The 14,528-nt window shown below is 40.9% G+C and overlaps 1 long non-coding RNA gene across 1 annotated transcript in view; it reads left to right on the plus strand.

Moving 5' to 3' along the window:
* The first annotated feature begins 1,903 nt into the window (after nt 1–1,903).
* The window catches only part of LOC123381381, a 34,343-nt gene continuing 21,718 nt past the window's right edge, over nt 1,904–14,528 (plus strand). The window contains exons 1-2 of the long non-coding RNA XR_006588260.1: nt 1,904–2,199; nt 10,262–10,398. This is a non-coding gene — a long non-coding RNA (uncharacterized LOC123381381). The remainder of the gene's footprint in view (nt 2,200–10,261; nt 10,399–14,528) is intronic.

Below are 14,528 nucleotides of genomic sequence, written 5' to 3' on the forward strand. Positions count from 1 at the left end.
TGACACAAATTTAGTGGCTTAAAACATAAGTTTATTTTCTTATAGTCCTAGAAGTCCTGGAAGCCAGAAATCTGAAAGGAGTCTTGTGGGGCTAAAATCCAGGCGCTGGGATTTTGGTTCCTTCCAGAGTCTTGGAGGGGAGAATCCATTTCCTTGCCCTTGTCAGCTCCTAGTGGCTGCCTCTATTCTGTGGCTTGTGACCCCTTCTCCCATCTTCAAAGTGCATCTCTCCAACCTCTGCTTTCATCATCACACCACCCTCTCTTCTCTGTGTATCAAGTCTCCCTCTGCCTCCCTGTTACAAAAATACTTGTGATTACACTCGGGACCACCCAGGTGATAATTTAGGATTATCTCCCCATCTCAAAGACCTTAACTTAATCACATCTCCAATGTTCACCTCCCTCCCTCCCCCCATGTCCGGTAACACTCACTGTTTCCAGGGATTACGACCTTAGGATCTGGATATCTTTCAGGCCCATTTTCAGACTACACATTTTTACATAAAACCTTTAAAACAAATGATAAATTAAAATCTACTGAAAATTATTATTTATGGGAGAGGAAGGAAATAAAAAGACATGAAAACTATGTATGTATATATACATACATACATATATATATATATATATCTTTAAAGTCAGCTTCACTTTTTAAAAAAAAATTTTTAATGTTTATTTATTTTTGAGAGTGAGAGACAGAGCATGAGCGAGGGAAGGGCAGAGAGGGGGAGACACAGAATCCGAAGCAGGCTCCAGGCTCTGAGCTGTCAGCACAGAGCCCCATGCAGGGCTCAAACTCATGGACCACTAGATCATGACCTAAGCCACCCAGGCGCCCTGAAAACTATATTTCATTGTATATATCTTGCTGTATGGCTTTGACTTTGCAACTATATAAATGTTTTGTGCAACTATAAAACAGAATAAAAAAACAAAAAGAAAAAAGAAAATGAAACAAATTTAACTATCCATCTGATGGATGCTTTAACCATGTAATCAACAGGTAGTAATGTGACTTTAAAACAGTAATTTTTATGGAAACCAATTTGACAATAAATTATATTTAACATAAAAAATAAAAATAAAAAATAAAACAGAGGAATTTGGGGGCACCTGGGTGGCTCAGTCAGTTGAGGGCCCAACTTCAGCTCAGGTCATGATCTCACAGTTCATAAATTCGAGCCCTACATCGGGCTCGCTGCTGTCAGCTCAGAGCCTGCTTCCGATCCTCTGTCCTCCCCTCTCTTTGCCCCCCCCCCTCAAATATAAACATTAAAAAAATAAAAATAAAACACAGTAATTTGAGGGAGGTGGGCAGGTGGGTTAAATAGGTGACGGGGATTAGGGATGGCACTTGTCATAATGAGCACTGGCTGATGTGTGGAATTGTTGAATCACCATGTTGTATACCTGAAACTAATGTAATACTGTATTAGTTAGAATTAATATTAAAACTTAAAAAATAATAAAATAAATAAAACATAGTAATTTGTATCTCACCAGTAGGATAGATTCTGACATCAAAGAATTGTGCACACACCCACAAAATTACAAGTATTGTTAGTGTAGTTTGTAAGCTATTATGCCTACATAGTAAGATAAAGCAAACAAGCAAATGTGGTAATACTGTTAAGAATTTAGATATTTAGCACACACACTAAGAGACAAATATAAAATCAAAGAAGTTGAGTAAAATTTCTGTGAGCTTAAAGGAAATAACAATGTGAAATCATGATGATTACTCTTAAAACAATATTGCTCAATTTTGTCCAACAAAAGGTACACAAGCAGTAAGTAACTCAGTAACGATAAGCACCTCTAATAGACTGGAGTCTTTAATACATCTTTTTTTTTTTATATATATGTTTGTTTATTTCAGAGAGAGAGAGAGAGAGGTAGAAAATCCCAAATGGCTCCACACTGACAGCAGTGAGCTGGATGTGGGGCTCAAACTCACAAACCAGAGATCATGACCTAAGCTGAAGTCAGTCACTTAACCAACTGAGCTACCCAGGAACACCTTCAGATTGGAGTCTTTAAAGACAATTTCTCACTAAAAGAAACTATATTAAGAAATGGGTGATTTCAAGTCTGGGATATGACACAAGATGAACCGGAAGCATCTTTCATAACAAAAAACGGCTAAAGTCATGTCAGAGGTCTCAGGAGCCAACTTAAAGGATTTCACTGGGCAAAGGTGAGCAATTTGCACCTAGGTATGTATATGAGATACATAAAAATATTAAATCCCTGTGCTTTTAGTTTTACTTTTGGAAAATACCCCTGAACTCCTTTGGAGGACGCTAGAGCATTAACTCATTCTAAAAATTGGTAAATAATTGGAAGGAATCATTTTCCCTGCTTTTCCTATGTGAAACGTATTTCAAAGTAACAACATAATTAATGAAATTTCTCCTTTGTAAGAGATTCAAGGTATTAAATGTAAAATAAGTGGTATATTTAGAATATTGCCATTTTGGTGCGCCTGGGTAGCTCAGTCGGTTGAGTCTCCAACTTCAGCTCAGGTCATGATCTCATGGTTCATGAGTTCGAGCCCTGTGTCAGGCTCTGTGCTGACATCTCAGAGCCTGGAGCCTGCTTTGGATTCTGTGTCTCCCTCTCTCTCTCTGCCCCTCCGCCACTCGTCCTCTGTCTTTCTCAAAAATAAACATTTTAAGAAAAAAATTTTTTTAATAGAATATTGCCATTTTGCAACCATTAATGAAAAAATATATCTGGGCAATGATCAACAATAACTGCTAAAAAATACTAGGTAACAGGCCAGCAGGGAACTGTTAGGTTTTTCATATTCACCTTTATTAATTTTGTCCTGGATGTGCACATGACGGTTTTGGTTCGAAGGCAGATTTCTCTTTATACTCACAGCAAGACAAACAGCCAGAGGAACCCTGTAGCACTATTTCCCCAGGCTCAGCAAACACCACAGAGTGCCATGCTAGAGACAGCTGGAAAAAAAACAAAAACAAAAAACTCCGCACACCCCTGGTGGGCTAACTTCATAGGTGAGATACAGAGAAATATGCATTTCTTCTGTTTCTGAAGAGCAAACATCACTTTCACACACACACACACACACACACACACACACACACACACACCCCATCACCTTCTGAAAGTGTCCTTGGGGATCAGATAGAAGAGATCCTTATCCTAACCCTTTGGTATGAAAATAAATCTCTGAGGGGAAAGATAAGGCCAATGTCTCTAGTTTTACAACTCCAAGATCTCTCCAAGGCCCTGGTCCTCTTAACCACCAGAGTTAGGAAAATCTCTTAGGAATGCTCTCACTGTCTGATTAGTCACAAATTGCCTTCCAAGCTGGCTCTCAGGTTGGGGGGGGGGAAATCAGTAAAATTTTTCAGAAAGCCCCAAGTGTACAGAAACATATTTTCCTCTACAATCTCATAAAAACTTTATAATAAATGGATCAGGATAATATACCTGAAGCCACTGATCAATCTTATATCATCAAAAGCCCAGATAACCAGACATTACATGCTTCATGATGCGATATAATAGGAAACTCACAGTACCTCCTTTGAAGTGTTCTTGTCAAATAAAGAAACTAAACCTAATCAAGCCTCTAGACCCAACTACCAGTTTATAAGAAATAAGGAATAGAAGAATATGTTAGATGATGCCACAGGGATGCAATCAGCCAAAACCAGAGTCTGGGAAATTCTACAGGATAAATGACTTAGTTTCTACAATATCTAAGTACCAAGGAAAAAGGGGAAGGGGGAAATTCAGAAATTAAAAAAGACTTAAAAAGACCTAGCAACCAATTGGTATAGGTAGAATTTGTTTGGATCATGATTTCAACAAACCAAGTGAAAGAAAAAAAAAAAAAAGCCTGTTTATGAACACTGAGAAAAGTTGAACACTGGTTATTAGATATTAATTAATTATCATTAATTTTAAAGATATGGTAATGGTATTATTGTTGTTTTAAAAAGAAATTTTATCTCTTAGATATACATTTGGAAATATTTACAGATGATAATTGAGATTTGCTTTAAAATAATGAGTGGAGGGGTGCCTGGGTGGCTCAGTCCATTAAGCATCTGACTTCAGCTCAGGTCATGATCTCACTGTTCGTGAGTTCAAGCCCTGCGTCGGGCCCTGTGCTGACAGCTCAGAGCCTGGAGACTGCTTCAGATTCTATGTCTCCCTCTCTCTCTTTCCCTCCTCTGCTAGCACTCTGTCACTCTCTCTCTCTCCTCTCAAAAAATAAATAAACCTTAAAAATTTTTTTAAAATAAAATAAAATAAAATAAAATAAAATAAAATAAAATAAAATAATGAGTGGAGAAGCACCTGGGTGGCTCAGTTGGTTTAGCATCCAACTCTTGGTTTCAGCTCAGGTCATAATCTCACAGCAAAAAGAGAGTGTGGAGGTTAGCACTTGTTGGTTATAGGCAAAAGAGAGTAACTTGGAAAAAAATGGATCTATTTTGTTGCAATATAAATTACCAGAGAATGACTTCAGGATGGTGAATGTCTTGGGAAAATGCGATCAAAGGACATCATGCCTTAAAAAAAAAAAAAAAAAAATTAAGGGGCACCTGGGTGGCTCAGTTGGTTAAGCATCTGACTCTTGATTTCAGGTCAGGTCCTGCTCTCATGGTTTGTGAGACTGAGTCCTGCATCCGGCTCTGTGATGACAGTGTTTGTAGCCTGCTTGGGATTCTCTCTCTCCCTCTCTCTCTGCCCCTCCCCTGCTGGCTCACTTGTGCGCTCTCTCTCTCTCTCTCTTTGTCAAAATAAATAAATAAACTTAAAAAATAGGGGCGCCTGGGTGGCGCAGTCGGTTAGGCGTCCGACTTCAGCCAGGTCACGATCTCGCGGTCCGTGAGTTCGAGCCCCGCGTCAGGCTCTGGGCTGATGGCTCGGAGCCTGGAGCCTGTTTCCATTCTGTGTCTCCCTCTCTCTCTGCCCCTCCCCCGTTCATGCTCTGTCTCTCTCTGTCCCAAAAATAAATAAACGTTGAAAAAAATTAAAAAATAAAATAAAATAAAATAAAATAAAATAAAATAAAATAACGGATGGAGATCCAGAGGGAATGGGTAAGTATAGATGAAAGAGATTGGCCATTTGTTGGTAATTGGTGAAGCTTGGTCATGAGTACCTTAGGGTTCATTATACCATTCTCTCCGCTTTTATGTATGATGAATATGTCCATAATAAAAAGTTTTTTGTTTTGTTTTTTCTTTTATTTATTTAAAATTTTTTTTCTGTTTTTATTTTATTTTATTTAAAAAAATTTTTTTTTCAACATTTATTTATTTTTGGGACAGAGAGAGACAGAGCATGAACGGGGGAGGGGCAGAGAGAGAGGGAGACACAGAATCGGAAACAAGCTCCAGGCTCTGAGCCATCAGCCCAGAGCCCGACGCGGGGCTCAAACTCACGGACAGCGAGATCGTGACCTGGCTGAAGTCCCACGCTTAACCGACTGCGCCACCCAGGCGCCCCAGTTTTTATTTTATTTTTGAAAGACAGAGTGTGAGTGGGGGAGGGGCAGAGAGAGAGGGGACAGAATTTGAAGCAGGCTCCAGGCTCTGAGCTGTCAGTGCAGAGCCCAATGTGAGGCTTGAATTCCCGGACTGCAAGATCATGACCTGAGCCGAAGTGGGATGCCCAACAGACTGAGCCACCCAGGTGCCCTGTTTTGTTTTTTCTTTTAAAGCAAGTTCCAGGAAGGTAGGGACATTGTATCTTCCTCCTTCCATATTAGTTTCCCTAAGGGCTGGCATGACAAAGTACCACAGACTGGGGGCTTAGTCAATGGAAGTTTATTTTCTCCGTTCTGGAGGCTGACAGTCTAAGGTCAAGGTGCTGGCAGGGTTGATTTCTCCTAAGGGCCACAAGGGAAGATATGTTCCAGGTGTCTCCTTGGTTGGTAGTTGGGTGTCTTCTCCCAGGGTCTTCACATTATCTGCCTCTGTCAGTATCTGTACCCAAATCTTCCTTTTCTTGTAGGGACACCAGTCGTACTGGAATACAGCCCAACCTAATCACCTCTTTTCATTTAATTACCTCTTCAAAGTAATTTTGACTCTAAGCACAGTCACATTCTGGGGATCTGGGAGTAAGGGCTTCAACATACGAATTCTGTGGGGACACAGTGCAGCCCATAATACTCACCTATCCCCAGAACCTGGTCTAGTGCCTGGAAAATAGAGGGGCTCAATTAACTGTTGAGTGAATCAATAACTGTTAGAAGACAGCAGCTGGGCAGCAAAACTGTGCCGCCTGAATCCTCCCTTCTCCTTGTGTCTTCTGGTTATAGTTTTTTTTGTAATGTTTGTATTTATTTTTTGAGAGCGGGGAAGGGGCAGAGAGAGAGGGAGAGAGAGGATCCAAAGCGGGCTCTGCGCTGACAGCGAAGACCCAACGCAAGGTTCGAACTCACGAATCATGAGATCATGACCTGAGCCAAAGTTGTATGCTTAACTCCACCCAGGCGACCCTAATGACAGTGGTCCTTTCCTCCAGCCTGTGGGCCTGAGCTTGTGGCTGTTGGGGGATAGTTAGCAGGAGAGCAGTGCAAGGCAGATAGATCTGCATAGGGTTGGATTTTATGGCCACTACAGGTCTGACAGTCCGCCACGTGCCCTGATTTACTGGGAACATTTTAGTAAGAAGCAAGACAATCAGACAAGGCTGAATGCATGGCCCCAGGCAGGGTTCAATAAGACCTTGCAGGCTCTGCCTCCCCAACCACAATTGCCTTTCTCCAACCACAACTGCCCTCTTAACCTCTAACTAATGAGTGCTCAGAACCTACCCTCTCAAAGGTGAGGGGGAGACGTAAATTAACATTAACATACAGGAGTTCCATTGAAATGTTTAAAAGCCAATGAAGTGTCTTTAATTCAGCTTTACGCATTAATTACCAAAATGAAACAAGAGCATACCTATAACAAAAATTGTGAATTAAAACCCTTTCAGTCTTGAATACATTTATCTACTTAACTATAGAACCATTTATTCCTTTGATTTTTGCCTGTGATATGAAAGAAAAAGAAAAAATGAAGCAATTAGAAGTTATTGAACATATAACCTATTTTAAGATTATGTTTAAAACCTCAAAATCAGGCAATTACAGCAATATTTAAAGCATTTCAGATAAATGCTGTTTTACCAGGCTATTTCTTTTCTTTCCTTTTAATTTCTGGCTTGTAAAATTCAAAAGGGCATTTAGTTTTTTAAGATTTTTCTTCCTAATTGTAAAGGTAATACATCCTTATTAAAGAAAATTTTGGAGATAGAATAGCATAAAGAAAACATCTAATCCCACCCTCAGAGAAATTCATTGTCAGCCTTCTGGTATATTTCCCTCCAGTGGTTCGTTATAATATTTAAGGTAATGTGCTTATTCTCTATAAAGTATTTTGATTCTGAATTGACCAGATCTTTTCCTTATGCTATTAGAATTCCTTGTAAACATCATTTTTTTCTATTTACTTGTTTATTGTGATATTTCTTATATTCAACAAGTACACAAATCTTAAGCATACAAATCGATGAACTTTGACATATGCGTATACCTGCATAATCACCATCCACAGTTCCACTCGGGGGGGGGGGGGGGGGGGGGCGGGGGGCGCCTGCATGACTCAGTCGTTAAGGGTCTGACTTCGGCCCAGGTCATGGTCTGGTGGTTCGTGAGTTCGAGCTCTATGTTGGGCTCTCTGCTGTCAGCTCAGAGCCCACTTCAGATCCTCATCTCCCTCTCTCCCTCTGCCCCTTCCCTGCTCATGTTTTCTCTCTCAAGAATAAATAAACACGAAAAATAAAAAAACAAACATTTCCACTAATTCACAAAGCTCCTTTTTGCCTCCTCCAATCTTGCCTATTTTTGAGCTTGATTTAAGTGGAGCTAAATTGCAGGTTATCTTTTGTAGCTTAACCAACTGAATCACCCTGGTGCCCCTCACCAGACCCCTTTGTAAAGTGATATACTGATTACCCTCCCCCCAGCACCAGGTGAGAGCTCCAGTTATTCCTATTCTCACCAACACTTGACATTGTTAGGGTTTTTTTCCCCCATATTGTCAGTCTTTTCAATTTTAGTCATTCTCCTGGGTATGTTGTGGTTTCTCATTGTGATTTTAATTTGCATTTCCTGCGTCATTAAAGGCATTGGGCACCTTCTCTTTATGTCCTGTTTAAAAAATCTTTGCCTATGCAGCACCTGGGTAGCTTAGTGTGTTAAGTGTCCAACTCTTGGTTTCAGCTCAGGTCATGATCTTACAGTTTATGAGTTTGAGCCCCGGATAGGGTTCTGTGCTGACATCTTGGAGCCTGCTTGGGATTCTCTCTCTCTCTGTCTCTCTCTCTGTCTCTCTCCCTCTGTCTCTCTCTGTCTGTCTCTCTCGTGAACTTCTCCTGCTTGCTCTCTATTTCTCTGTCTCAAAAATAAATAAACATTAGGGGTGCCTGGGGGGCTCAGTCGGTTAAGTGTCTGACTAGCGATTTCAGCTCAGGTCATGATCTCAGGGTTTGTGAGATTGAGCCCTGAGTTGGGCTCTGAGCTGACAGTGTGGGGCCTGCTTGGGATTCTCGATCTCTCTTTCTCTCTCTATCTCTCTCTCTCCCCCTCTCTCTGCCCTTTCCCTCTTGTGGTCTCTCTCTCTCTCTTAAAAATAAATAAATAGGGGCGCCTGGGTGGCACAGTCGGTTAAGCGTCCAACTTCAGCCAGGTCACGATCTCGCAGTCCGTGAGTTCGAGCCCCGTGTCGGGCTCTGGGCTGATGGCTCAGAGCCTGGAGCCTGTTTCCGATTCTGTGTCTCCCTCTCTCTCTGCCCCTCGCCCGTTCATGCTCTGTCTCTCTCTGTCCCAAAAATAAATAAACGTTGAAAAAAAAATTAATAAAAAAAAAAAGAAACACACGCATGTATTTGAAGTAACTGTATGTCCTTTCTTTAAAAAAAATAAAAAATAAAAAAAATAAATAAAAACTTTAAAAAAGCAATAAAATAAATAAAAATTTTAAAAAGCCAAATCTTAAAAAAAATCTTTGCCTACAACAGGCTGTGAATTTCCTAAAACATCATTTTTAATGATTACATAATATTTCATTCTGTAAATTCACCATTTTCCTATTTTGAGATACTTAGGTTGAACCCTATTTCCCACCAGTGTAAGTAAAAGTGTTAGTGCTTATTGTCTTATGTGGGCCAGGTTCTGTGTTAAGTTTTTACATACATGCTTAAAAGAATTATCCAGCAAGTACTGTTTTCATGCCCATCTTATAGAAGGATAAAGAAAGGCTGGGAAAAGCTGGTAACTTACTCAAAGTCATATGACTAGTGACGGAACTGAAATTTCAGTCTAGATGGCTGTGCCTGTAGATCCAGGATGATGAACTGTCTTGCCATTTACTTTTCAAATGATTATTTCCTCGTGATAAATACCTAGAAGTGGAATTTACTGGGCTGAAGGTAGGAGCATGTGAATATTCCTGGCAAACACTCCACCAGTCTCTCCCATTTTAATCTCACCATTCATTCACATTGTAGGATTCCCCGTCTCTTGGGCTTCTTTACAGGGAGAGATTAAGAGTTTTACACACTAACAATTATGCTTAGAACAATGATTACGGTAAAAAAAAAAATTTTTTTAAGTTCTTAGTTATTGAAAACTAACTGTGGGCCAAGCACTTCACATACATACTTTATCTTATTTAAAACCCACAATCATCCTGCAAGGAAGGCAGTGCATTTAGTATTTATAAATGCGCAACCAGGATCAGAGAGAAAAGAGTTTGCCCAAAGGCATGTGATTCCTCAGAAGCACTGAGGACTCAAAACATCTAATTTCTGTGCTTTCCAGCTACCACCTGCCACTTTGGCAGGTACAATAGACAGTTCTACCGGCTTCCGTTCCCAGCCTGCCCCACCCTGTTTCCACGATGTGTGCCCCAGGAGGCAGCCTATGTCGGCTGCCTGGCTCTCTGGGGAGAGGCCAGCAGATTAGTGGGAGGAAGGAAGGGAATGAATTCTAGGTATTCCCACCGACCCCCCACCCCCAAGGTCCCTTTCTATGGGTTGCCTCATCTGCCTGCATCCCCAGACAAGAGCTCTCTCCACACCGCGCCCCTTCCATCCCCTGGTTCTAATGACAGCACCCTCCTTCCCTGCAGTGGAGCGACTGCATCTGCTGTTTCTAGCCTCAGAGTTCTAGATACTTCTTTGTGGTTTAACTGGTTTGGTTTTTTTTTCTTCTTGAGACCTTGAAGGAAAGAATCACCTGAATGACAGCAAGCTTCAACACTGTCCCAGCAACACACTTGGGCCTTCATCAACCCATCAACTGTTGCAGCTGAACTCTTTTTACAGGCATGTCCCCTAGTCAGATCCATCCCAGGTAAGGGAGCAGCCCAGCCTCCCTCACCCCGAGGGTGCTGGTCTCTCCTTCGAGGTGGGGCTGTTGGGACGTTGTGCAACCTCAGCTCTCCAATGGCTTCAAAAACATTGTTGGAAGTTAGTCTGCCTCATTTTGTGTGTGTTAAGAATGATAGTGATGCTCCTTCCAGCTCTCTACATCCTGAGTAGAATAAACTGATTGTTTTTTAAAAAAACTTTTCTTGGGGCCATAACTTCAAATTTTCAGAAATGTTGCAGATATATGATGCAGAACTCTCTTTTTATAGCTGAATTGTCTCAATTTTAACATTTTGCCACGTTTGTTTTGTTATTCTCTGTCTCTCTATCTCTCTATCCTGAATCAGTTGAGAGTTGGCTGAACGCCCCACGCGCCTTCACCTACTAAGACTTGGGTATAGATTTCCCAAGAACAAGGTTATTTTCTTTCATAGCTCTACTGCAGTCCTCAACTTCAGGCTATTTAAAATGGGCATAACACTTTTATTAATCTACAGTACATATCGTCTCTCTCTCTCGTTAACCCAGTAATGTCCTTTACAATGGCCCTATGGGAGAGGCAAAAAATTTGCCTTAGATTCTTTCCCCTTCAATCTTTCAAATGGAATAAAAGCCTTAATCTGTGCATGACCATGCTCTCAGTAGGGGGTGGGGGTGGGTGGGGAGGAAAACCAGCCCAGCTTCCTTAGGCCATTGGTGAAAACTCACTGTAGCCAGGAACAGGGTAAAAACAAAACTGTACCGTGGGATAGGCAGGATTGTGCCCACAACCGCAGCTGGAAGAGGGGCAAGAGAACCGAGAAAGCCCCTCCACCCCCTAAAACCAGGGACATAGTGCATACCTACATCTGAGGCTCAATCAGACCAACATAGGAAATACAGCACCACTCCCTCGATGCCCCCTGATTGCTAAACGAGCACATTTTAAATAATAAGTAACAGCAGAATCTTGGGAGAGAGACAGGATAGCAACCAAATGTTCAAACAGACGCTCTTAGATGTGTGGTGCAAAGGGAAGACCTGAAGTTCAGACTTGAACAGGTATTGTTCTGATAAAGCAAGCCCCGTCCTAAACACGAAGGGTCCCTACTGGAATTTGCAGCTTGTGGCACACAGACGGTAACCGCAGCCACAGTTCGTGGCAAACCCAGTCTGATGCCTGTCTGCATTACTGCAAACCCCCATACTAACGGTCTTACTGAAGGAAAGACTTGTCAATTGCCAGGCATAAAAATGATGACCTTAGTCTTTTTGTCCTCCACAAGATGTCCACTTCCAATAAAACATTATGAGGCATACAAAGAGGTGTGAAAAAACATACTCCCAAGAGACAAAGCAATGATCAGAACCAGACTCAGATATGACACAGACATTGGAACTGACAGGACACTTAAAATAACTCTGATTAATAGGTGATTAATGGAAAAGGTTGACAACATGCAAGATGGGATGACTAATTTCAGCAAAGAGATGAAAACTGTAATAAACTATAATAAATAATCAGACAGAAATCCCAGAAAGGAAAAGCACAGTAGTTACTGGCTCGTCAGTAGACTCAACACCACTGAGGAAACAATAAGGATGTTTGAAGGCGGATTAATAGAAATTCCTCCAACTGAAATACAGATAGAAAAGAAGAGTGTATATGCTGGGTCGGGGGAGGGGAAAGAGAGCATTCAAGGAGTTGAAGGGACAATATCAAGCAGTCTAACATATGCATAATTCGAATTCCAGAATGAGAAGAGAGAGATGGGGGCGCCTGGGTTGCTCAGCTGGTTAAGCTCTTGGTTAAGGGCTTGGTTTCGGCTCAGGTCCTGGTCTCGGGTTCCGTGAGTTCCAGCCTGACCATGGGCTTTGTTCTGACAGCAAGAAACCTGCTTGGGATTCTCTGTCTCCCTCTCTCTGCCCCTCCCCCACTTGTGCTGTCTCTGTCTCTCTCAAAATAAATAAATAAACTTAATTTTTTTATTTTTAAATTTAATTTAATTTTTAATTTTTTAATGTTTTATTTATTTTTGAGTGAGAGAGCGTGAGTGAGAGAGGGGCAGAGAGAGAGGGGAACAGAGGAGATCCAAAGTGGGTTCCATGCTGACAGCAGAGAGCCCGATGAGGGGCTCGAATCCACAAACTGCAAGACCGTGACCTGAGCTGAAGTTGGATACTTACCGACTGAGCCACCCAGATGACCCTAAAAAAATTTTTTTATTTTAAATTAAAAAAAAAAAAGAAAGAGAGAAAAGAGAGAGGGAGAATGGGGCACAGGAAATATATGAATAAATAATGGCTGAGAATTTTCCAAAATTAATGACTAGCAACACTAAATCACAGACTCAAGAAGCTTTAAAACACACACACACAGACATATCGTATTCAAAAAACTGAAAACAAACACAAAGAGAAAACCTTGAAGTCAGCTAGAGTGCAGAAACATTACATACCAGAGGAATAAAGATAAGAGTTGACAATGGATTCCTTATAAGAAAATAAGGTCCCCTGGCTGGCTCAGTCAGTGGAGCGTGCAACTCTTGATCTCAGGGCTGTGAGTTCGAGCCCCCCATTGGGTGTAGAGATACTTAAAAATAAGATCTTTTAAAAAAAGAAAAGAAGAAGACAATGGCATGACATCTTTAAAGGGCGGAAAGAAAAAGCTTTCAACCCAGAATATCCTATACTCAGCAAGAATGTCTTTGAAGAAAAAAAGAAAAAAAAAAGGAAAAATAAATACTTTCTCACACAAACACACACTGAGGAAATTCACTGCCAGCAGAACTACTCTACAAGAAATAGTAAAAGAGGGGTGTCTGGGTGGCTCAGTCGGTTGAGCGTCCGACTTCAGCTCAGGTCACGATCTCTCGGTCCGTGAGTTCCAGCCCCGCGTCGGGCTCTGGGCTGATGGCTCAGAGCTTGGAGCCTGCTTCCATTCTGTGTCTCCCCCTCTCTCTGCCCCTCCCCCGTTCATGCTCTGTCTCTCTCTGTCTCAAAAATAAATAAAACGTTAAAAAAAAATTTTTTTTTAAAGAAGTAGTAAAAGGAAGTTCTTCAGGCCAAAAAAATATATATCAGACTGAAAACCTAGATCTACACCAATAAGTGAGGGGAACTAGAAATTGAATAAATTAAAGTAAAATATAATTCTTTTTTTCCTTATTTTTAATTACTCTAGGACATAACTTACTGCCTAAAGCAAAATAGTAGTAATGTATTACATGTTGTAAGTAAATGTAAAAGTAAAAAAGTGTGACAATAGCACAAAGAATGAGAGAAAGAAATTGAGAACATTGTTGGAAAGCCATTACACTAAATGTGAAGTGCTATAGTATTATTTCAAGATAGATTCTGATCAGTTTAAAAAACTGTATTGTAAATCCTAGGGAAATCACTGAATTTTAAAAAAATATTTTTATTTATTTTTGAGAGGATGGGAGAGAGAGAGAGAGCAGGAGACAGAGGATCTGAAGCAGGCTCTGTGCTGACAGCACTCTGATGTGGGGCTTAAACTCATGAACCACGAGATCATGACCTGAGCCAAAGTCGGTCGCTTAACTGACTGAGCCACTCAGGCGCTCCACTAAAAATCTTTTTAGAGAGGTGTACATCATAATTATAGAGGAGAGAAAACGGAATCATAAAGAGTGTTCAAATTACCTGAGAGAAGCCCAAAAAAGAGGAAAAAGAGAAAAGCCCAGCTAGCAGAATGATAGGATTTAACCCAATCATATCTATCACATCAATAATACATTGAATGTGCTTAGGTAGGGAGAGATAAAACATGTAAACAGGAAGCAAAAGGAAGCTGCAGTGGCTGTATTAACATCAGATAAAAGAGATTACAGAGCAAGGAATGTTATTAGGGACTAAGAGGTATTACATCAGAAAAAGGAGTAGATTCTCCAAGAATATGTAGCAATCCTAAACGGGGATACACCTAGCAACAGACGTCCAGCCTCTGTGAAATACAAAGTGTTGGAAGTGAAAGGAGAAACCGTCAAATTCACAACTGCGGCAGAGACTTCCTCTTTCTCCTTTCTCAGTCATTGACAGAACAACGAGGCAGCAGATCCACGAAGATAAAAAAGACGTGAACATCACAACCAACCATATCATGTTTCCTCA

This window comes from Felis catus, chromosome D3 (assembly GCF_018350175.1).
Source record: "Felis catus isolate Fca126 chromosome D3, F.catus_Fca126_mat1.0, whole genome shotgun sequence".
NCBI lineage: Eukaryota > Metazoa > Chordata > Mammalia > Carnivora > Felidae > Felis > Felis catus.